Genomic DNA, 23,489 nt, shown 5'->3' with positions numbered 1-23,489 from the left:
TCATCTCACCAGGCAGAGCCACAAGGTCCCAGGATACTTCCTCAGGACTGCCCCTTGCTAGCACCCTCACTGGCCGAGTTGTATGGGAAGACAGAAGGAACTGGGGTCCATCACTGTGGTCATGCGGAGGGGCATGATCAGGGCAAGAAGAGTGGGCCAGTAGATATAAAGGGACAACAATCCCAGTGTCTCACATGCAGCATGTTCTCACTTAAAATGTGCTGAGTGAATAACACTTGTGATAGGCAGTTGGATCAAACCCTGTTGCTTCCAGGCCTTTCTCAGCACTAGCTATATGTTCCATGCTGTGAAGGATGGAACAAGGCAGGAGCCCAGATGCAGTCTTCCCAAGAGTATCTGTCATGCTTCCATTTTGAAAGTATTTTGCATGTATGTTTTTAAATTAACTTGCATGATATCCCCCTAAAGGAACTTTGGATGTCCCCATTTTACAGAAGAGTAATGATATTTGAGAGGCAATCAGACTTGATTCACACATGTGGTAAAAGGTAGCAAAGGAAGTCCAAATCCTGGCCTAAGGTAGAAAGATCCTTAGCTCCACCTTGGCTCCATGACTTTTTAATGTCAGCTTCTTAGAGGAATGATGATATATCTTCATAGAGTGGATTTTTGAGCTAACTGAGTGTGCTTTGTTTTCATTTAACTAATGGTTAATTCAGCACTGAATATTATAGCCTATTTGAGCTACATTGATCTCAATATTCCCAGAGGGGATGCTCTTAAGAATCATCCAGGAACTTTTTATAGCACAAAATGTGAGGACCCTAATCTATGGATGGACCCCTACCAAGATCTTCAGGGGGTCGTTGTGTAGCCAGTCTAAATGTGCTTTCGTGAATCTCTGAAAGCCAAGACTCCTAATTTTACAAACGAGTTAAACAAAGCCCAGAAAGTCAGAATAACAGTGAAAGAAGTCTAGCCGCTATCAAGCACAGGCATTCATGTTGACGATAAATAAAATCAGCGCCAAATAAGAGTAATATTCACTAAAGCGTATAACCTAAGAATGGATGTATAAAACTTATTTGGCTGAAGCGTTTTTTTGTAGACATGCTTCTGATGGCTAACTGTGAATTAGATGATACTTTGATCAGAGAAGATGCAACCTAACAACATATATTGATTTAATGCATACCAACAGGTAAAAAACACTGCCCGCCTCCACATCTAGAGTATTTTCAAAGATGGGATAATGGTGCTGCCTTGCAATTACTTATTTTAGATGAACATACACTGGATTACATGACTTGGTATCCAAGGGTGAGGAGTAGCACAGTCATTATCAAAAACAGAAGATTTAAATTGTTTTGAAAGATGGACTTTTTTTTTTTTTAATGAATCCGATTTTAGAGCAGGTACCTGTTAGCTGAAGAAATAAGCCTTCTGCTACAGAATTGACACTGGGATTGCTAAATACATCTAGTCTTCAAACTGGTCTTGTGTATCTAGGAAGTACAAGATTTTTTAAATCTTAATGCATTTCTCTTGATAAAACTGTGCGCTCAGACAAAATTGAATGACTGATAGGAGTATGCTCATGAAGCAAATGTATCTAAGTGTTTCTCATTCCAGGTAGTTCACTCTTGAAGTACAAAGATAGATTATAAATTATTTTAACAGCACTTGGAGTGATCTACTTAATCCACTAAACCTAAAGTGGCTACTGATGCTCTTTCATGATTATAGAGATGAAGTTGACAAAGAGGGATTTCTTAGGTAGCTGCTCAGGCAGTTACAGCGATGACAGTTTCTCTACTAATCATTTGAAAACCTGTTCCAAGATTATCTGTATTGGTGTTAAGTGCATTAATTCTTTACTCTTTCAACCTAGGCAACAATATTTCCTATGCTGTGTTTAATGAATTTGAGTCTATGAGCACATTTGTTTTGCAAAAGAAGAGCCTTTCTGCACTCTGTCCCCAAGCGTATGTTTACTGAGTTTATGCAGTCTCTCAGAGAAAGATAATTCAGAGACTGTTATTAAGACAATGGCTTTGACTTTAGAGTGAGTTTATGTCTTTAAGGGTAGTTTTCAGCAAATGAGCCAACCATATGTTAAATCAAATTTAACATCCATTATGAAACACTGAATCATACTTTATATCTCAGTAATGATAACAAATGATCGCTTATCTCATGTTCTTCTCATTTGTACTCCTCCTCATCAATCTTGCTAATATTGCAAAGATTTATTAAACGAACAAGTGTCCAAGTGTAACTGTTAATATTAATAGCTTCTTCTTATATTTTCTCTCACTGGCTTCCTCTTCCATGCTTGCTTAAGCCCACTTTAATATAGGCTTTAAAAAGTAATAGTTTTTCGTATTCTGAAATGATAATTAACAGAAAAGTAGGAAGTTAGCGATAAAATTATTTTAATGAAACTGTGCAATTATACCAGCCCATTACAAGGTATAGGATTTGCTATGTGCTCAACACTGGCAGCAAAAATCTTTTTTTTTTTTTTTCCTGTAGTAAAACAGTCGATTTTAAAACTCTGGAAACATTTCAGATCCCTTATGACTTAAAATTGCTACTCGCGCAGTAAAAGTTTAAATCACTTGAGTAAATTTGTAATTTAATCTCTAAAGTTTAACTAACATTTATTCTTCCTTTCTAAGTGCTTTCTATTGGTGTAAATTGTAAGAAGTTGCCATTTTCTAGGTTTTACTGTGGGTCTTTACCTTAACGATTTCTAAACCAATAACTTTTCCCGCACTCCAGTTTCCTTTAGAAGAGAGTCCACCATATCCTTCCCTCCCTGCGGTTCTTACTATGAGTCCCAACCTTTCCTTTACATCCTAAATTGAATGTTCTCAGACTTCTTTTTCCTATAAAATTATCTGTTAGATTTTTAAACCTAAGGAGATTGTTATTGGCAGATGTTCTTTACCTGACCACTAGATTGACCCCTACTCCAGTCTGCTGGTTATAATCCAAGACATTCGTTTTTTTTTTCTTTTTTGATCCATCCTGTATTTCTGGAAAAACAAACAAACAAACAAACAAAAATCTCACTCAATCTTCCTGATTTCTAGCTTTATTTCATGAACTCATATTCGCTGAGGGCAAGGATCCCATACACTTTTTTTCTATGGACCCTATGTTTTGTACCAGACAACATACATCTAACCCAAACTTCTTAGTGGCAAATCTAACACGAATGTATTATTTTTATGATAATAATAATAATGAAATCAACCATTTCCTGAGTCCTTCTTCATTTGAGGTGTTTTATGTATATTTCCTCTAATCCTCCTACCAACTGTGAGAGGAGGGAAGTCATTTCTGCTCAGAGTGTATGCTTTTTTTCTAATCTAATTAGCAGTAAAATTCAGTTGACAATCATGTTCAGCTTTGTAACGTCTCTCTTATTATCTTTAAGTGTTAAATTATTTTTAGTTGAATTAAAAAAGTCTTTTGTACATTTCTGTCATTTCTTCTCTCAAAGTTTTAAGATTCCTTGAGAATTCTGTTTTATGTTTCTCATAACACCTGGGAAGGCAACTTACACTTAACAGTCAAGATAAATGATTCTCTTGGTTTGAGTCAATACTAAAATAAAACCTAATCTGTAAAAATACATTATTTCTCAGTGGATGATAGATACCAAAGTCTGATCAGATTTCTAATTCAAGGAGTTCTGGGGAAAGGAGTTTGGGGACTTGGAGAGAACTCCAGTTTTAAGAAGAACTTGTTTCATGAGACAGAGAATTAGAGCCATAGAGTATCAGGAGGGGAGATCTGGAGAAGGGACATAACTGAGAGAGTCACAGGTTTTATTTCATAGTGGCAGGGCTGGGACAAGGATACAGCCACTGTGACTTGAGATGAGGAGTGAAGTGTAGGGGCAGTGAGTTATTTTATCAGGATAGACATGAACCAGACAAAATGAAGCCCTGAAATATGAACCATCTTCTACCAACTACTAATCCCTTGGTAGGTGTGGGGTGGGTTGACATGGAGCATGCAGTGGAAACCTGGGGAGTTAAGTCTGGACATTCCTGTTGTTCTTCCTAGGCTTCATTGATCTCACTTTCCAGATCTGTAAAGTGGACATAAATTTTTATTTCTGGGAACATTGTGAACTTGATTTTTTTAAAAAAATGCACATAAAGCACTTAGAATAGTCCTAGGTAGAGATGGAAGACTCAAACTACTATTGTTTTTACAATTTAACCACAATAATACAAAGTAATGTGTACTACTTTATTAGCAATCAAACACAGTTCACATATTATGCTTTATCACAAATAATAGAGGACAGAATTATTACTGCTAATAATGTTGAACTTAAGGCATTTGCCTTCTTATACATTTGATTGCTAAGGCTAGTGAATCATTATCAGTAGTTAAAATTTCCCACTTCTTATGGTTCATTGCAGTAAAAGTATGATCAATGTTAAAAATGTTTCATGAAACCACAGAACAATTTTATAATTCTGTACCCTTTGAGGGTTTTCAGAGGTGTGGCAGAGAGTAAAATGCTTAAGGATCTCCTAGGATTTGGAGAGGAAGGCCTTCTAATCCTCATTTAATACTGTAAATCCCAAGGCAAATTAGGGAAATATCCATGTAAAAAGTGGTACAGTATAAAGCCTGTTTATTGCCATGTAAACAAATGGTAAAAATATTATGTCTGAGATAAAATGAAAGACAGAATTAATAACCTGAGATATTTAAATAGCTGATAGTCTGCACCACCCCATTTTTGATCCTACAGAAGAGGATGAGTACCTCTTTGGAAATTCATTAGTTATCAATACATGGTTTAATGCTGAAGATGATATTAAGCATTCCAAAATAGGCTACTCAAATACTTCCTTGAAAAATTCTATCTGGAATGTTTCCCATTTGATCCACAATCAGGCTTACATTTGCAAACCTATAGTAAATTTTTATAATCCAGTCTTCACTACTGTCATACTCTTAATCAGATAGGAAATTGCTTCCCTGGGTTTGGCCAAGACAGGGGGAATTGTGCGTCATCAGCATAATATTATCTAGAATCATGTCATCCATGGTGGATAATAATATGCAGGTGCCCAGCATGGGACTAAAAATTTTAGTTCAGTGAAGTTTTTTTAATAATATTTGTAACCTGTGTTGACCTCATGTCAAAACCACTTCTGGCTTTTTGATTTTGGGCTAAATGGACGTAGAAGCATGCACCTGTAGTTTTAGGTACTTGAGAGACTAAGGTAGAAGGATCTCTTGAACCCAGGAATTAAAGGCCAGCAAGACCCCATCTCAGAAAAACTAAATCAAAGAAAACAAACAAACAAGTGATGACCCCCCAGAGTAAAACCCAAACCAGATTTTGTGCTTACCAAATACCTACTATGTGCAGGCGGTGTGCTGAGTTCTATGGAGAAAGCTAAGATGATTAAGGGCCTATTTGTGTAGTCAGGAAGACTGCTGCCTTATCAAGTGGACTGAGAGGCATATGAGACAGGACCTTGGAGTGCCCCATGATGGTGGTGTTCCATGCTACATACTCACTGAAGAGGAAGCAATGTATTTTGATGGAAGATGTGCCATTCGAGCTAGACCCTGGAATTTTTGGCTGTTGGAAAGTGGGAAAAGTATCATAAGCCTCAGAAATGGTGATTGAACTGGTATAATTAGGAAAAGCAGCTAACGTCTGTGAGACCTGAGAGATAAGGATAGATTTCAGAGGATTCTCAGTACCATTTTGGGTGCCTTAGATTCAATTTGGAAAGCACTAGGAGCCAGCAGAGGTTTTAGAAAAGAAAGTAACAGGATCAAATATGTGTTTCGTGAAGACAAATGTGCCAGCTCTGTGGATTTGATTAGTGCTGCAGTAAAGAAGACAGTTGGAGCCATAGAACTGGGAAAGAGAAGAAAAGTTGGAGAGAGAGAGATGGAGCACCCAGTACTCATTGAGCACTTAGATGCTGACAGTAAGGGACAGCTGTGTGCCTAACATTTATGACCAGATTTCTAGCCCATTTGAGTCTTGGTTTCCTTACCTGAGCTATTGACTATACAGAGACAAAACTAATAGAAACAGTTTCCAAGAAATGATAAGCACGTAGCATCTGCATGCACACAAACCCCATACTTCCTTGATTGTGTAATGCTATTGGTCACAGGCACTCCATTGATTTTACAACATTTTGAAAGATAGAAATGCTACTTTATTAAACGCACAGAGCAGTGCCCCATATCCAGTTTCAACTGCCCATGGTTGACTGTGGTCTGGAAAAATATTAAATAAAAATTTCTAGAAATAGTTCATGAGTTGTAAATTAGTTTTATTGAAGCACATTGCTATAACTGCCATTTTATTTTTTGTTACTGTTAATCTCCTTTTGCCACGCCTAGTTTTTAAATTTAACTGGAACATAGGTATACATGCATAGGGAAAAAAAGATGGGCAACTTGGATTGTATCCTCCACAATTAAGGTGGGGGGACTATTAGAAGTGAAAGATATGCATCTTGAAATTAGGGAAATATGGCAATGACTTTGCAATTCTTGATAGTTAAATGACTTCTAGTTTATTGAAGAATCAAGTACAGCAAGTATATACTTTCTAATATGCAAGTTCAATTCTTCATTTTGCTTATTAATTTACTGTGAGACCTTAGACAAGTCACTTGACCTCTAGTGAAATCAAAGGTTCTAAAGTGCACTGAAAGAAAGTACTATGGGAAACCCTTGACATCATTATACTCCTTTAAGTCTTTCACTTGTTAACACATACTGTCATTCAAATTACTCTAAAAGACCCAACCATTATGCATATTTGAATTTTATGCCTTAAATTTATAAACCAAAAGAACTGATCAAACCTGGTTGCACATTCATACTTCCCACTAAGTTTGTAAAGAATATTAAAGAACAATTTCTTGACCTCTTTTGAGTCATTAGTGTTTTTAGGGAATGGAGCCCAGAATCACATCCTTTTAAAGAAGCTCCAGTTGATTCTGATGCATAACCAGTGTTGATCCTCTCTGGTGCCTTCTCCAGGACACTATGGGATCTGGATAGCGACCCTGGGGCTCATGGTCTTTTGTCTTCTTCAAGCAGTTCGAATTTTCTGCCTGGGAAGCAGGGGGTTCTTTTCTCTGCATATCTCTACAGTCCATCATCTTCTCAAACTCCATCATCTATCTTTGCAACCAGTTTTTTTTTTTTTTTTAATGGAATTGACTCATTTGAATTCTTTGAGTGTTTTTTGCTCCCTGAACCCTCAGCATTGGCAAATTGTCAGTTCTTCATCATTTGCTTTGTTACAAGTTTAATAAAACAGGAAAAAAAAAAAAAAAGGAACAGGCACAACTTAGCCATAATTCAAAATTTTCCCAATTAACCATAGCATGCTCCTGAATTCTTAAGAACATAAAAAATGTAATTATCTAGGTGATAAACAGTGTCCTTTTTTTTTTTTTCAGATAGGAAGTAATGGACTTGGGTCTGTCTGGATTTAATGTTGACATTATAGGATAGGAATGCTAATCACTGAAGCGCCAGTAGAAATAAAAAAAATTTTAAAACCTTCTTTCCTATAAAATATTATATTGTAAATTTCACATGGGAAAGGCAATTTGAACTTCCATACTCTTTTTAGAAGTTTATACTGTTTTCTAACCTCTTATACTATTTGCTTGACTGGTTTCTCCCCAAATACAGACATTTTAAATGTCTTTGGCCCCCAAGGCTCCCAGGCCTATAAAGAAATAATCATTCCCTTCAGGACCTCAAACCCACTACTGGAAATCTTATCATCCATTTAGCCCCATGCATATTAAAATTTAGCAATTAATTATCTCTAGTTCTAACCCAGTAAGCCTGTGCAATTAACATCTGGGATTCAGTTCATCTTTTTGCTGACTTTCTAATTTAAGGCTTGGGACGTAGTGGATCTCCCTACAAGACATATTTAATGAAGATTATTTCCTGTATTTAGATCATCTTCTTTTTTAAACTCAGGGTACATTTTGTGCAATATTTTCATTACACTTTCTCTACATTTTTCCTACAGGAGAGATCGTTAGCAGTAAATAACTGTAAAAAGAAAAAGTAAATTTAGTTGAATTCTTTTTTTAATTCCTGAACATTGTTAGCATATCAAAATTACTTACATCAGATCCGGGCGTTGTGGCGCATGCCTGTAATCCCAGCTGCTGGGGAGGCTGAGACAGGAGGATCATGAGTTCAAAGTCAGCCTCAGCAGCAGCAAGGTGCTAAGCAACTCAGCAAGACCCTGTCTCTAAATAAAAATACAAAAAATAGGACAGGGGATGTGGCTTAGAAGTCAAGTGCCCCTGAGTTCAATCCCTGGTACAAACAACAACAAAACCCAAATATGTAAGGAAAAGCTTTCTAGATAAGTTAACAGTCCCTTGTACATCCTGGCATTTTCAGTGATCTGTCATTTCTTTTTGGCTAATCTGCTCTACCTGTTTGTCTGAAACTTGAAATTGTTTTAAGATTGCTTTATTGGACCATTAAAGCATAGGCAAATGAAGTAAATAGACACCAGGAAAAGCAGATTCTTGGGTTTTAATTTGTACTAAGTTATAACAAATGTAAGAACTTTTCCTAGAGCTGTTGATGATGAGCACTGAAGAGTGGATTGTGTTCCTGCTAAGGAAACAGTATCTCTAGAAGGTGGACAATAAAGGGAGCCACACAATTGGTAAAGAAACAAGAGAGGAGAGGGTCTATGGTTTTTATCGTAGGCTGGGACTTCATTCTAAATGGAGACGCCTACTATGGGGGACATAAGGTGGGGATTTAGCCTTTTTTTGGTCTCTGAGAAGTCTTTCGGGTTTTTAATTACAAGATAATGTTCATGTCTTTTGGTTCCTATTTCTACTTTTCTTACATTGCAACCTTTATACCAATATGTGGCTCTTTTTTCAGAAGCTGTCTAATGTCAGGAGTTTATCTTTGTGTCTGAGGCTTCTTTTCCTTAGCATGATATGGGGCCCATGACAAGTGTTATCAGGTTTAGTATATCTAAAAAGTGTTTATGATATCATTTTTTAAAAAAATTATAGTCCTGACTTATTTTTTTTTAAATTGGAAACTGCAGAAAAATTTTAAAAATCAACATTAATTCTGTATTTCTCAGATAAAACCATAATTAACATCTTATTCAATTTGCTGCCAGTGATTTTTTTTCTATTCACATCTAAATGCAAATATATATGTATTTGTGGGTCTTTTGTATATTCACAAAGTTTACATATACATACATGTATATTTGCACATTTTGTGTTCTGCTTTTATGCTCTGAACCCAGTGGTGTTTTACCACTGGGCTACATCCAGAGCCCTTTTCTCTTTCTGTTTTTTATTTTATTTATTTTGGTACTAGAGATTGAACCCAGGGGTGCTTAACCACTGAGCAACAACACCAGCCCTTTTGGTATTTTATTTAGAGACGGGGTCTTGCCAGTTGCTTAGGGCCTCACTATGTTGTTAAGGCTGGCTTTGAACTTGCAATCCTCCTGCCTCAGCCTCTGGAGCCACTGGGATTACAGGTTAGTGCCACTTCACCAGGCTTGGATTTTTTTTTATTTGTTTGTTTGTTTTTGATACAGGGTCTTGTCAATTTGCTGAGGCTGGCCTTAAACTTGCAATCCTTCTGCCTCAGCCTCCCAAGTTGCTGGGATTACTGGTGTACACAAGAGTGCCTGGAATTTTTTTCACATTATTCAATACTAAATCCTAATTTCTTAATTTCTTTCAAATATTAGCCTTCTGCATCAGAATTTCTCCTCTCCTTTAAAATAGCTTTTAATATAGCTTTGTTTTCGGTGTACATAAAACTGGTGAATATTTCACAACTAGTCTTTTCCTGAGTTTCTGATAATTACATTGGCATAAATTTCTAGAAGGCTGAGAATAGCTATTTGAATATATATGCTGACTTGCATTTAGTTGGGGTGTGTATGTGAGCATTTTTCCTTATAACCTCTGCACATTTTTATTGAATTTTCTTCTATTTTTAATAAAAATGCCCTATTATTATTTAAAGTTATAGTTAATTGAATGTAGTCAAGTTGAATATTTTTCCATACTGTACTTACTCATCCATATTTCTTTTTTACGGACTATTCATGGTTTATTTTTAGTTTTCTAATGAATTTGCATCTTATTGATTTGTAATAACTCCTTATCTAAAGATGTTAGCTTTTAGTCTATAACACATTTTTCAAGTAGGTTTTCCCCATATTTCTCCTTCATTTTATTGATCATGGTTTTGGGGAACTGAATGTTTTAATTTTCCCTAGTGATATGTATAATTTTTTTTCCTTGGTCATTTTGTTTTAAACATATAATCCCATCCAGATAAATTTTCTTTTCTTGATAAAATGGCTCAATTTTCATTGTCTGCCCGTATTTCATTTAACAAATGCATAGTTCATTTTAATATTTGATGGGAAGAAGAAATGTAAATCATTTTCCCTAAATAGTCAATGTTTTCATTATTTGTTGTGTTGTTCTTCCTTTGTTTGCAAGATTTGATCTGCCAACCTCTGTCAGATGGTGATTTTTATAAACAAATACTCCTCAACTTACGATGAGGTTACATCTTCCTGATAAACCCATCGGAAGTTGAAAATATTTTAAGTGGAAGGTTCATTGAGTGCTCTTATCCTTCTGATCACCCATGCTTACCAACAAGTGCCTTGTAGAGTATGGGCTGCTTCCCCTCCTGATGGTGGCTAATGAAGAACTGTGGCTTATTGCCCCTGCCCAGCAACACAAGAGATCACACCACTTATCACTGGTCCAGAAAAAGAAACAAGTTCAAAACTCAAAGTATGGTTTCCTCTGAAAGCATATTGCTATCACTCCATCGTAAAGCGGAACCACAATAATTCTGGGACCATCCATACCCTGTGAGGATCTCTTGCTAGCCTTTCTTTTCTGGCCTTCAACCTGGGATATCCTTGGGTCACTTTGCTTCCAAATATTGCAGTCTCCATTCATCTTTTGTTTCTAAAAAAGTTTTTACTTTTAGGTAAGTTTAGCCAATATGGCAAGATTTAGTTTGTTCTCATTTAATTTAGGGGCAACATAAATGTGTGTGTGTGTGGATTCAGTTGCCTGTCTACAAGAAACAGTGGAAAGTTGTCAGACTCAGGGAAGAGAATGGAACAGTTGCAAACATGGTGCTGTGACTTCTTGGTGTCCATATATGTTTTATAGGACCATGATCTTTTAAGTTAGAGATTTTAAGATTCTGGTCTCAGCTCTGCCCCTAACTAGCTGTGTAACTTTCATCAAGCTAATTAACCTTTGAGTGTGTGTATGTGTGTGTGTGTTTGCTTGTAGTGCTGGGGATCCCACCCAGGGCCTCATGCATAGTAGGGAATTGCTTTCCCAATGGGCTACATCTCCCCAACTCTGTTAGCATTTTAAAAATAGGGAGATTCACAGTGCTTGCCTTGTATGATTATAAAGATTAAATAAGTAATTTACATAAAATGCTGTGCTTAGCTCTTATACTGATTTTTTTCTTTTATAATTGTGGCAAAATATATATGTAATATAAATTTAACTGTCTACCATTTTTAAGTATGCAGTTGTATAACGTTAAATAGGTTCACACTGCAGAATGCTTTCCTTCTTCCAAAAGTGAAATTCTGTACCTATTAAATGAGAGCTACCCAACGACAACCTTTTCCTCAGCTCTGGGTAACAACAATCTATTTTCTATGAATTTGACAGCTCCAGGTTTTCCAAATGAGTGAAATCATATAATATTTATCTCTTTGTGACTGGCTTATTTCATTTAATAAAATATATTCAGGTTTCATGTGGTAGTACAAGAAAGAATTTCTTTCCTTTATAAGATGGAATAATGGTCCATTCTATGTATATACTGTTTCTATTCCTCCATAGGTAAACACTGTGCTGCGTCTACCTTTGACCTATTGTGAACAATGCTGCTATAAATGTGTATGGAAATATTTTTTGAGGCCTTGATTTCCTTACTTTGGGGTATATATACAGAATTGATGATTAAGTAGTAATTCTATTTTTAATTATTTGAGGGAGACCACAATGTGTTTTCCATTGTGGCTCTTATAGCATTTTCTTAATCCTCATGTGCTATCAGAGCTCGTTAGGCCCAAGGAATCTGATTCACAAATGTCCAGTTTAGGGCACAGTGAGTGGAACATTGTCTTCAAATACTGAATCCCAAAGACTGTGCCACTTTATGATTTAGTGGTATAGGACCCTGCACACACACATTGAACTACTCTTACTTTGCATCCTGTTTGAACTGAACTGCTAACCTGGCTAACTGGGAAAGGAATAAGGACTCTGACCATGTTACAGGGGTAATGTTTACATATCATGGGGAGAATTGCCTACTCACTTATGCATTCAAAAATTTATGGATTTCTGAGCATGTAGCTCATGCTGTTCTGATTATCAGGGATACAGACGTGAAAAACAACTGATATCCTGGCTGGGGAGAGGAGATAATACACACACACAAAAATGGGAAGATAATTTCAGAGTGTGCTAAATGCCATGAAGACTTAGCAAGAGGGTGTGAGATGTAGGAAGTTAGACTGCTTAAGATCAAGTGGTCAGGAAAGGCCTTTTTGATAAAATATGTTAAGAGAAACCCTACAGGAGACACTGTGCATGACTTTCTACTGATGTTCCAGGTAAGCCAATCAGCCCCAGGCATTCCCTGGTCACTGGGATGGGGCTACAAGTAGGGAAATGGCTTCAATGTCCCAATAAAATGAAAGGAAGGCCTTCTATAGGATAGTCAAGGAAGGGTTTTCTTTTCTTAGCTCTTGGATTGTATGAAAGGCTGGGGCGGCCTTGATGGCTACTGACTTCCCTCATGCTCCAATGGAGGGCCTCACTCCATGAAGCTTATATTTTTGTATACTCTCCCTGGGTTTATACAGTTTCCATTCTGTTCCCATTCAAGTGAGAGTTATGAGAAAACTGAAGGCAACATTGCTCAAAAATTTTAGCCAGGTTCCTGGTGCACAAAGTTTTCTCCAATTAGATGTGTTCGAGTGATGATGTTCAGAAGTGGAAAGGTAGGTGGAGACACTTTTAGGCCTCTTTTGACATTTCTTTTTTTTTTTATTTTATTGGTTATTTTTAGTTATATATGATACTAGAATTCATTTTGATATAATTATACAAACATGGAATATATCTTCTTCTAATTCAGTCCCCACTACCTCTCCTTCCCTTTCCTTACCCCTGCTTCCTTCCCTCAATTGATCTACCACTTATCCATAGTTATTTTTTAAAGTTAATTTCTTGAGGGTGTACACAAGGGTAAGATTCACTGTAGTGTATCCATATATGTTCATAGGAAAGTTTTGTCAGATTCATTCCACTGTCTTTCTTTTTCTTATCCCCCCCTTTATTTCTTTTTTGTCTAATCCACTAAACTTCTATCCCTACCCCATATGTAGGTTAACTTCCACATAAGAGAGAATAAAATCAACTTTTGGTTTTGGGGATTTGCTCATTTCACTTAGCATGATAGTCTACAGATCCATTCATTCACTAGCAAATGACATAAAGTCATTCTTCTTTGTGGCTGAGTAATATTCCATTGTGTATATACACCACATTTTATTTATCCATTCATCTGTTGAAGGGCACCTAAGTTGATTCCATAGCTTAGCTATTGTGAATTGTGGTGCTATCAACATTGAGGTGACTGCGCCTCTGTAGAATGATGATTTTAATCCTTTGGATATATACTGAGGAGTGGGATTCACCACATAACTAGACTTAAAGACAAGAATCACATGATTTCAGTAAGTGCAGAAAAAGCATTTGACGAATGCTTTCACCCATTCATGTTTAAAATGCTAGAAAAACTAGGGATAGGAGGAATATACCTAAACATTGTAAAAGCTGTATACAATAATCTCAAGGCCAATATCATTCTGAATGGAGAGAAATGGAAAGTATTCCATCTAAAACCAGGTACAAGACAGAGATGTAACACTTTCACAACTTCTATTCTACATAGTCCTTGAAACTCTAGCCAGAGCAATTAGGCAAAAGAAAGAAATTAAAGGGATATGAATAGAAAAAAAAAGAGCTCAAACTGTCTGTTTGCTGACCACATGGACATGATCTTATATTTAGAAGACCCAAGAAACTCCACCACAAAACTTCTAGAACTCACAAATGAATTCAGCAAAGTAACAGGACACCAAATCAACATCCTTTGGCTGTTTCTGACAACAAGCCAGAGGGTGGAAATGTCAGGGTTCCCTGCAGTCACTTTCCTATGTCCCTTCTCCAACTCTCTGGGCTTGAAGTAATGGTTGGGGTGTCAGGATCAGTGGTGACAACACTTTCATCTGGATTTCCACACTCTGGGCCCCAGCTACAGGTATGCATGCTGTAGTTTCCTTCATGCACAGAGGTGGTTGTCGTGTGGCAGGATCTTGTTTTTATTATTATGGCTCCCAGTTGGTCTCAAAGGAATAGCCCCTTGTGACTTCCCTCTGGTCAGTGGGATATTGTTCTGGAAGTCACCTTTGAAGGCTCAACCTGGAGCCTCTTTCTCTTTCCCTTTCAGTGATTTTTTTAGAAGCACCAACTTCCTCATATTAAATCCTTTTTTTTAAAATATCTAGAATGGATTCTGAGTTTTGTGATTGAGGCTGACATTGGTGCTTCTAGAAGACAAAGAATTAACCCCATACTTGATGAATGCCTTACTCATTTGTAGATAATTATGTGAGACAGTTTCCTTTCATACTTTAATCCTCTCCTGTTTGAGTGGGAAATTTCTTTTTCTTGCATAGCAAAGCATGTTAAGAGATGCAGAGGTGAGCAATAAGAACGGCAAAATGGCAAAGAACACAGGGGATGGTGTTCAGGTACAGGACTGGGTGATGTTTAGTTTGAGGTGTATCTTGCATGTAGAGGTGAGGATGTCTGGGAGACGCTGACTGTATAAGTTGAAATCTCTACAGAAAGGTTTGGTCTGTATGTTCAAAGCTGAAGCAGAGCAAGAGCTAGTCTACAAGCAGGGTCGCCACTTATTGATTTCTGCAATGGGTAGTTTGACAGCATTTTCTCTTCTTTGTAAATCTGTGTTCCCCTCTATCTATCTATCTATCTATCTATCTATCATCTATCTATCTATTTATTTTTATTTTTAGTTCCATGGATTGAACTCCAGAGCTTAACCACTGAGCCACATCCCCAGACCTTTTTATGTTTTACTTTTTTATTTTGAGACGGGACCTCACTGAGTTGCTTAGGCTGGCTTTAAACTTGTGATCCTCCTGAGTCAGCCTCCTGAGCTGCTGGGATTACAGACGTATGCCACTGTATTTGGCTATTCTATTCCTTAAAAAAAAAAGGCACTGAATTTTAAAGTATTAAAGGATAGCTACTCATAGTGCTTCAAGTATGTTTTATTTGTGGAAAGCAAAATATAAATGAAGATATTCTCAACTCTCCATTGAAACAAAGTGCAAATGAATCAGTTAACCATGTTGCTAGAAGAAATAGATTGGGTGGCTCCTTTCCAGGGGACCAATAGGAATCTATCCAAAAACAGTGATTTCAGGCGGCCATTTGGTTTTATTTACCTGCACTTTCCGTTAAAGAAAATATGTTTGTTTTATCAGAGGGGAATTTTTAACTTTACTTTCTTTGCTTCCAATTATTCTAGCTAGGTCTTTAGCCATACTTGCAGGTATTCTTTTTCAGTGAATTGTTCTAACACTGATCTAAATTCTATACACAGATATTTTATTTTTTTTGAAGATATTGTGAATGGAGTGGTTGTCCTCATTTCCATTTCAGAGGATTTGTCGCTGATATACAGGAATGCCTTTGATTTATGCGTGTTGATTTTATATCCTGCTACTTTGCTGAATTCATTTATTAGCTCTAATAGTTTCTTTGTAGAGCCTTTTGGGTCTGCTAGGTATAGAATCATATCATCTGCAAATAGTGATAATTTAAGTTCTTCTTTTCCTATTTTGATGCCTTTAATTTCTTTCGTCTGTCTAATTGCTCTGGCCAGTGTTTCGAGAACTATGTTGAACAGAAGTGGAGAGAGAGGGCATCCCTGAATAAAATACTTGGGAATCAACCTAGCCTTCAGTTTTTCTCCATTCAGAANCCCCCCCCCCCGCCAGTGACAAAAGGATTAGAAATATTGTTACATTGGAACATTTTAGCACACTGGTAGAGGGGGAATCATTTGATTGGATAACTCTTGAACAATATCTAACAATGGCAGAAACGTAAACTTTCAATCATGCTTTCACTCTTTTTTTCCATTTTCCATCTTTTCCTTATCTGTAATCATATTTATAGGATTCAACACTAAACCCATTTCCCGGAGAAAGAAAATTTTCCATAGAGTAAGACTTTCCAAATTAGTAGCTTTTTATGCATTTATCACAATTCTTCTGATGACTAACTTCACTGAGACATTTATGATAAATTCAGGGCTACCCAAGAAATCCAACAATGGCTGGGTAAAGGAGAGAACTGCTTAATGAGCACAGAACTATGTAAAGTCCTTCAGCTAAATATTAATAGGATTGGGGTAATTCCAATTACCAGGTAGACATATATCAAAATTTAGTACAAACAAATGGATTAGAAAGTGGGCTTGCCCTATTTAAGAAGATGGTGGACCTTAGCAGATAGAATATGCAAAGATGATTCAGGTGTCTTAGTGACTCCAGGCAGTTCAAGTACATTATGAATATATTTCATAGGCAACCAAAATATTTTTCAGCATTATTTAGGTGAAACAAATAGAATGTTTCAGATGATAAACACAAATTTCAAAATAAATATGAATTCCAGTCCTGTTCAAATGGTATATGAAGAACAAGAGGTGGCTAGTGTTTAGGTGGAGTTTGTGTGTGTTTCGTGTGTACATTTTGGATAAAGGAAAATGAGGGAAGATTGAGAACAGAGGATACAACCAAGAATATTTTCACAGGCAAAAAAGAAAGTTAGTTTCATAGATTAAAATTCAATCTTTTGGAATCAATTTATTCAATTTGCTAGTTTGAAAATTCTCAATTTCCATTTGAGAATATTGTGATATAAATATCTGGTGACTTAGAGGGGAGATTTAGATTGAAATTAACATTATTCCTTTTGGTTCAATAGAAAGTGACATCAGTTTCTAGAACTGTCAAGTAAGATTCTGCAGCTATCTGAGTACATAGAAGTTGAGTGTTCTCTTGAGTGCAAAACGAACTATCAAAATCTAACTCTGGGTAAATGAAATTGAAAATAAACAAAGTTGCTCTTTCTGATTAGCAGCAAAACATAAGAACTTCGAAGTTAGAGGTGATTAGGAGCATCTGCTTGTTCTGTCACAAATAGTTAAAATAGGGGTGACCTTGTGTTAAGTTTGTAGTCATTCTCAACTATTTAGATCAACTTGGGTGAAGTTAAATGCTTCGCCTGAATTTTATGCACATACACCTCATTCATTTTGTAGATGCTTACCTTTCTTAAAATACCATCAATCCATAACTTTTGTTTTGTATTACAGTCCATGTATATATTGGCCAGAGTGGAATTCAGCAAAATGTCACTTGCCTTGCCCTCGGTACTATATGTAGAGTACTGCCTACATTTGTAATTTCCTTATGAAGATGAATTTGATGCACATGGTCTTAGATTCAATTGAAGGTTCAAAGTTTGAATACAGTTAAACCAAATCTCAGTTAGTGAGTATTTATTTCATGCAAGTCAATAAATAAATTAACATTTTAAAAATTAATCTTGTTAAATTTTGTCATATGAGAATTTTGGAATTCTGATCTTGTGGTCCACTGAATAACTGCTCTATGTGTGGCTATCATGCCATCATTGTCTTCACATAAATAATGAAATGAAATTAGTCTTTTTCCTAGATATCATCAGGTCAGCAGAGCTGAGATCTACCAATCGTTTCCCACTTTCTTAGATACATGGCTCCAGTGGTGAGGCAGTATGAAACAAATTTCAAGAGAACATCTCTGTGCTTAGATTATGTTTGGTCTCCTTCAGGATTCAATAATAGAGCTAAAATAACATGGTAACAGAACCCTACACTTCTGTGTTTCTGATGACTTCACTCAAGCCACCCTGGTAGACATGGTAGCTATCAACATACCATATAGCCAAAAAATGTCTTTATTATCTTGGCAAATATTTTTGTGGGAGAATGGGGATGTTTCCTTTTCAGTGTTTTCAAGCACACCTGAATAAAGCCAATTGGAAATCTTATAATTTACATTAGACATTGATTTACACAACTATGTTGTTTTGAACCATTTGACCATCTCTTCTCTGAATAGGTTCTCTCTTGTGTTAGTATATATTGTTTTACTTCACACTTGTTTCAGGTTTTTTATCAATGTTTTATCTCCCAGCTATATTATACATTCTCCAAGGGTGGGGATGGCATCACTTTCCAAATTTTGACAGCAACTTCAAATATAATAAATGCTCAAACACATTTTCTTGATCGAGAACAACTTAAGTGCCAGTAAAGAAACCAATGGCTTTCCTACCTGAGAAAAAACAGCAGAGTAAGAAATACTTTAGGGGTTTAGAGGCATAACCAGAATAAAAAGTGTTAATCATTTTAAAGTACTACAAAGCGAAAGCTTTAAAACTCACTTCATCCCTTTAATTTGTTCAAAAATATCGCTTTAGCTTAACACTTGTTATCGACTTTGACCTGCTTGGTGGAGGAAATAGAAGAAGAGGAGGATAATAAGATGCTATTTCATGACACATCTATTACAGTAATTCATTTAAAGTATGGAACCTTTGCCAATGATAAATGCATGTTGCTGTGGAACAATTATGAATGTACTTTGGCTTTTCAACAATAAAGCTGCCAAAAGGTTGCAAAATTCACAAGGGAGAAAGAAATTTTAGTTGAAGAACTGAACTAACCAAGAAGTATAATTTTTTTTTTTAAGTAAGAATCTGTGGTTACTTTAAAGAGATTTTTGTTCACTGTTAATGGAGACTTTGTGACTTTAAAAAAAAATCACACTTTCTATTTCATATTCCACTGACTTCACATATACTTGATTTTACATGCATGCTGCCTTCTTAAATTATCTTCATATAGAAAATATTCACGGAATCAAAATTTATTGCCACAAAATGTAAATCTGTCAAGAAAATGATGCAATTTATGACTTTGGAATTCTTTGCAAGATCATGAATCTGACCGGGAAAATTCTGTTAAAGTTTCGATTCTTGATATTTTAATGTAAAAGTGAGGTCAGGTGACATAATATAACCATCTGGTTCTCATGCCACTATTATGATTTTTTTCATGTTCATTGAATGTTAAAGGTCTAAGCTACAGTAGGTCTGGAACTTCTGTTGACAGTACTATGTTCAAACCTGTATAATCTGCTATGCTGGCATTAAGGTAATATAAAGTATAGCTCTTGCCTGGAAAAAAAAAACAAACTTTTTTTTTTCCTGATTGGGCAAGTAACAATTATAGGTGAAACAATATCATAAGAGAATACAGGAAAACATATAAAACATATTTTTAGTCTACTAAAAAAATAGTAAATCATGACTGGACTAAACTCTTCAGGAAAGCAATGTAGAGTAAATCAAGCTGGAGAAAGATTACTGACCACTTTCTATGGTTTTGATGAGAGGCACAGCAAGAAATTGGGAGGGGTAGAGTGGGGTAAAAGAAATATCTAATGACATGGGGGGAAAAGGCACATAAGAGCTTAAGCATCTCTCCTATTCGTTCTTTATCCACTCAATATTCAGAAAGGCTCTGGCTAGCCTTAGCAATTCTGATTTTATAGGAAGAAAGTATTTTTATTTTGATGACTATATCTTTGGAAGTAGTTATTAGAATGGGAAAAATCTAAGTTGTAGAACAAATGTCTTCTTAAGAGCAGATTATGCTAAGTGAAGCTAGCCAATCCCTAAAAAACAAATGCCAAATGTCTTCTTTGATATAAGGAGAGTAACTAAGAACAGAGTAGGGTCGAAGAGCATGAGAAGAAGATTAACATTAAACAGGGATGAGAGGTGGGAGGGAAAGGAAGAGAGAAGGGAAATTGCATGGAAATGGAAGGAGACCCTCAGAGTTATACAAAAGTACATACAAGAGGAAGTGAGGGGAAAGGGAAAAATAATACAAGGGGGACAAATGAATGTCAGTAGAGGGCGCAGAGAGAGAAGAGGGGAGGGGGGATAGTAGGAGGATAGGAAAGGCAGCAGAACACAACAGACACTAGTATGGCAATTTGTAAATCAATGGATGTGTAACTGATGTGATTCTGCAATCTGTGTATGGGGTGAAGGTGGGAGTTCATAACCCACTTGAATCAAAGTGTCGAATATGATATGTCAAGAAATTTGTAATGTTTTGAACAACCCACAATAAAAAATTTAAAAAAAAAAATAAATAAATAAATAAATTCTATACACAGACTATTTTAAAGACTGTGGAAATCAATATGCCATGACTTTCTCTGGTAGGAAAACAATGTATCCTTTTTTTTTTTTCCTCTTTGACATATGGACGGCTCTTTAGTGTAATTGATAAGCAGCATTGTTACCTCTGACATTGTGTCTGTATTTGTTACTTCTGACTCACATCATTTTAGGTTCTGCATTACAGGGGTCTCTCCTAGGCTCTGTGGTAGTTTATTCTCACAGGGAAGATGAAGTAGAGAAATACTTAGCAGGATTAGGTAGGGTATATTGTGATGTATATAAAATAAGAGACTTTGGTTAGATCAATTTAGATATGCAAAATTGAGCAGATCTTAAAGATAATTCCAAAGCCCAGATATCAGAAGGAATTGTGATTTTTCATGTCAAGCCCCTGTCCTTAACCAGGGGACATCCATCAAGTCTCAAGCTCAGTGGATATTGAGATAAATAAATGAAAACTTGAAGTAAAATTACTATACACAAGGCAAGATTTTTGCCATCATGGGTATTCATCATAGGTAAACACCTCAATGAAAAAGTATTAGTATCTTTATTTTACAGATCAAGAAACTGTTGTTCAGAGAGGTGAACTAACTTATCCAAGAACACACAGATAGCAAAGGCAAAAACAGAATTTGAGTCCAAGTTAGCTTGGCTCTATAACACATCTTCTTGGCCTCACCAAAGCATTAACAATGGAGTTGCTCCAGTGATTTTTTTATTCCCTTAAAAAAGAATCTCCCATCTCCATTAACCATTCCTATAAGTTATTTTTTCCTGAAGAGAAAGGAGCATAATATTATAGAGAGTGGCAAGAGATGTAGTGATTTCTTAGTATACCTTTGTGTTCCTGGGAAGAGCTTTGCAAGATGGATAAGTGAGTTGAAAGGGTGTATCTTATTCTGTCCCCACCCTTGGTGACTTACAGTGCATATCAGTACAAACCACACTAATAAAAGTCCTGATGTTTAACACAGCAATTCATTTGATTACAAAATGAATTATCATTTTATGAAGATAGCCCAACCCCCTCAATTAACAGGACAGGACATAGAATAGAAAGCTCAAGAAAGTTGTCCTTGGGACACAGCTTTTCTGTTTGCTGTATAGCCATGACATTGGACCAGTTTTGGTCTAATTGAGTTGTGTGAATCATCGAGTACATAGGATCAAAGCCTGCATATTCCTTCCATATTCCCATTGGATTTTTCTAGAAGCAACCCTCTAAGCAGTGAGCTGAAAACACAGATTTGAGCAATTATTACCCTATTTAAAGAAAAAGGGGGGCAAGTGCAGGAAATATATCATTGTGTTACATCTGACTGCTGCCGTGAGTTAGCAGCCAGCTGGGAGGGAGAGGGAGAACTGGGCTATAGAGAAGCACTTCACGTGCAGAAAGGTCAGATTTATGCAGAACACCAGCAGGTGAAGCTGAGAATAGGGCCTCTAGGGCCCTCGAGTTCCATTTTCACCTTTTCTTCTTGCTAAGCCTTGATACCGCAGGATACTTACGTCCACACAAGCCACTTTCTGCAGCATTTAAGAAAACCATTAACCACTTGCTTCTGTTATTCTCACAATGTGCATTCTGCCCTTTTCTCTGTACTGCTTTGCTTTACCTGCTGGGACTTGAAGGCCTTTGGATCAGAAACCCTAAGGATTATAATGCTTCCCATTATTTGGCCCAAGAAATATCTCTGTTTTTCCCTTTCCTTTTCTTCTTCTTTTTTTTTTTTTCTTTCCCATTTTGGGAATAAGCCAGAGATGGATTTTTTTTTTCGTTCCCTAAGACTCACTTATAGAGTCAAAATGGGAAAACATTTCACTTTTGGAAATATTTGGTGTTTTATGACCCTCTGAGATGCATGAGATGGTATGAATAGTTCAAATACAAACTTCTGGCCAATTCCTGTGTGAAGGACATTAACCAAAGAGATATTATTTCTTCCAGGCTCCTGTGCTGAACATAGAAATTCAGTCCTATTTTAATATAATGAGGTGGGGGAGATAAATAGCACATCCATGTTACCCTTTGAATTTGTGTCTCTTCTCCCTCTTACTGTAGCCAGAGAAGAGTGCGCAATCTGTGAAGCAGTTTCTGTTAGGAAGTTTTCAGTGGGTAACCATGGATTCAGCTCTGGTCATATGGAGTAAAAGGGAGATTTACTAGCTTATAGTGAGAGCTAATGGAATCCATAAGTGGCCAAAGAACAAACCTTAGAAAATAGAAGAAACCAAGACAGATTTGAGGACCAAGATATGAGAAACACAGCATCTGATGTGAGTGAGACCAGAAGAGCTAGGAGGCCTCTGAGAAGCAAGAGGGAAGAGTCTGTCTGATAATGGAAAAGCACTTCCCATCCCACCAAGAGCCCCCATAATAAGAATTCTGGCAAAACAGGACAAAGGGCCAGGCTGTAGATAGACAGAAAAGAAAATCAAAATACACAGAAAAACTGGACAGAGACCTGGGAAGGAAGGTATATAACCTAAATGACTTTTTGACTATTCTTGCTGAGACTCAACTTTTGTACTCACTTCGGAATTAGTTTGTTTTGTTTTTTGGTGCTGGGGATTGATCCCTAGCATATGATTTTTTGTTTTTAGGAAAGTCCTCTGATAGTTGCTCCTGTAGCTACAGAATCTCAAATTGTGTTCAGTTCAGAGCAACTTTCCCAAATGACCTAAGTAAAAACATAAGGCTTTGTTATGGAAACAACCCTATAAATTTGTTGACATGATACATAGAGTCAAAGTCAAACAAAGGCTTCCAGCTCCATAAAACTGTATTAGGGTTAAATTGACTAATCTGTCAAAATTATCAAAGTAAGGTGTATGTGAAAATAAAACGTTGGAGAAAATTTGACAAGGGTTTTACCTACTCGGATTATCCATTCAGAACATCCTCAGAACAGTATGCATTTCTGATTTAAAATTAAGTGATTGAAGTCAATGTATCTAGCCAAACAGAAATTTTTACTTTCTTACTGCCTTAAGAAAGCAAAC

The 23,489-nt window shown here is 36.4% G+C and overlaps 1 protein-coding gene across 13 annotated transcripts in view; it reads left to right on the top strand.

The window, feature by feature from the left end:
- Nucleotides 1-23,489, top strand: part of Fhit (fragile histidine triad diadenosine triphosphatase) — a 1,420,772-nt gene that overhangs the window by 1,031,641 nt on the left and 365,642 nt on the right. The window lies entirely within an intron of this gene.

The sequence above is a fragment of the Marmota marmota genome, unplaced genomic scaffold (genome assembly GCF_001458135.2).
Source record: "Marmota marmota marmota unplaced genomic scaffold, marMar, whole genome shotgun sequence".
In the NCBI taxonomy this organism is placed as follows: Eukaryota; Metazoa; Chordata; class Mammalia; order Rodentia; family Sciuridae; genus Marmota; species Marmota marmota.
Note: the sequence above shows the minus strand (reverse complement) of the source record. Positions and strands in the feature narration are given on the sequence as shown.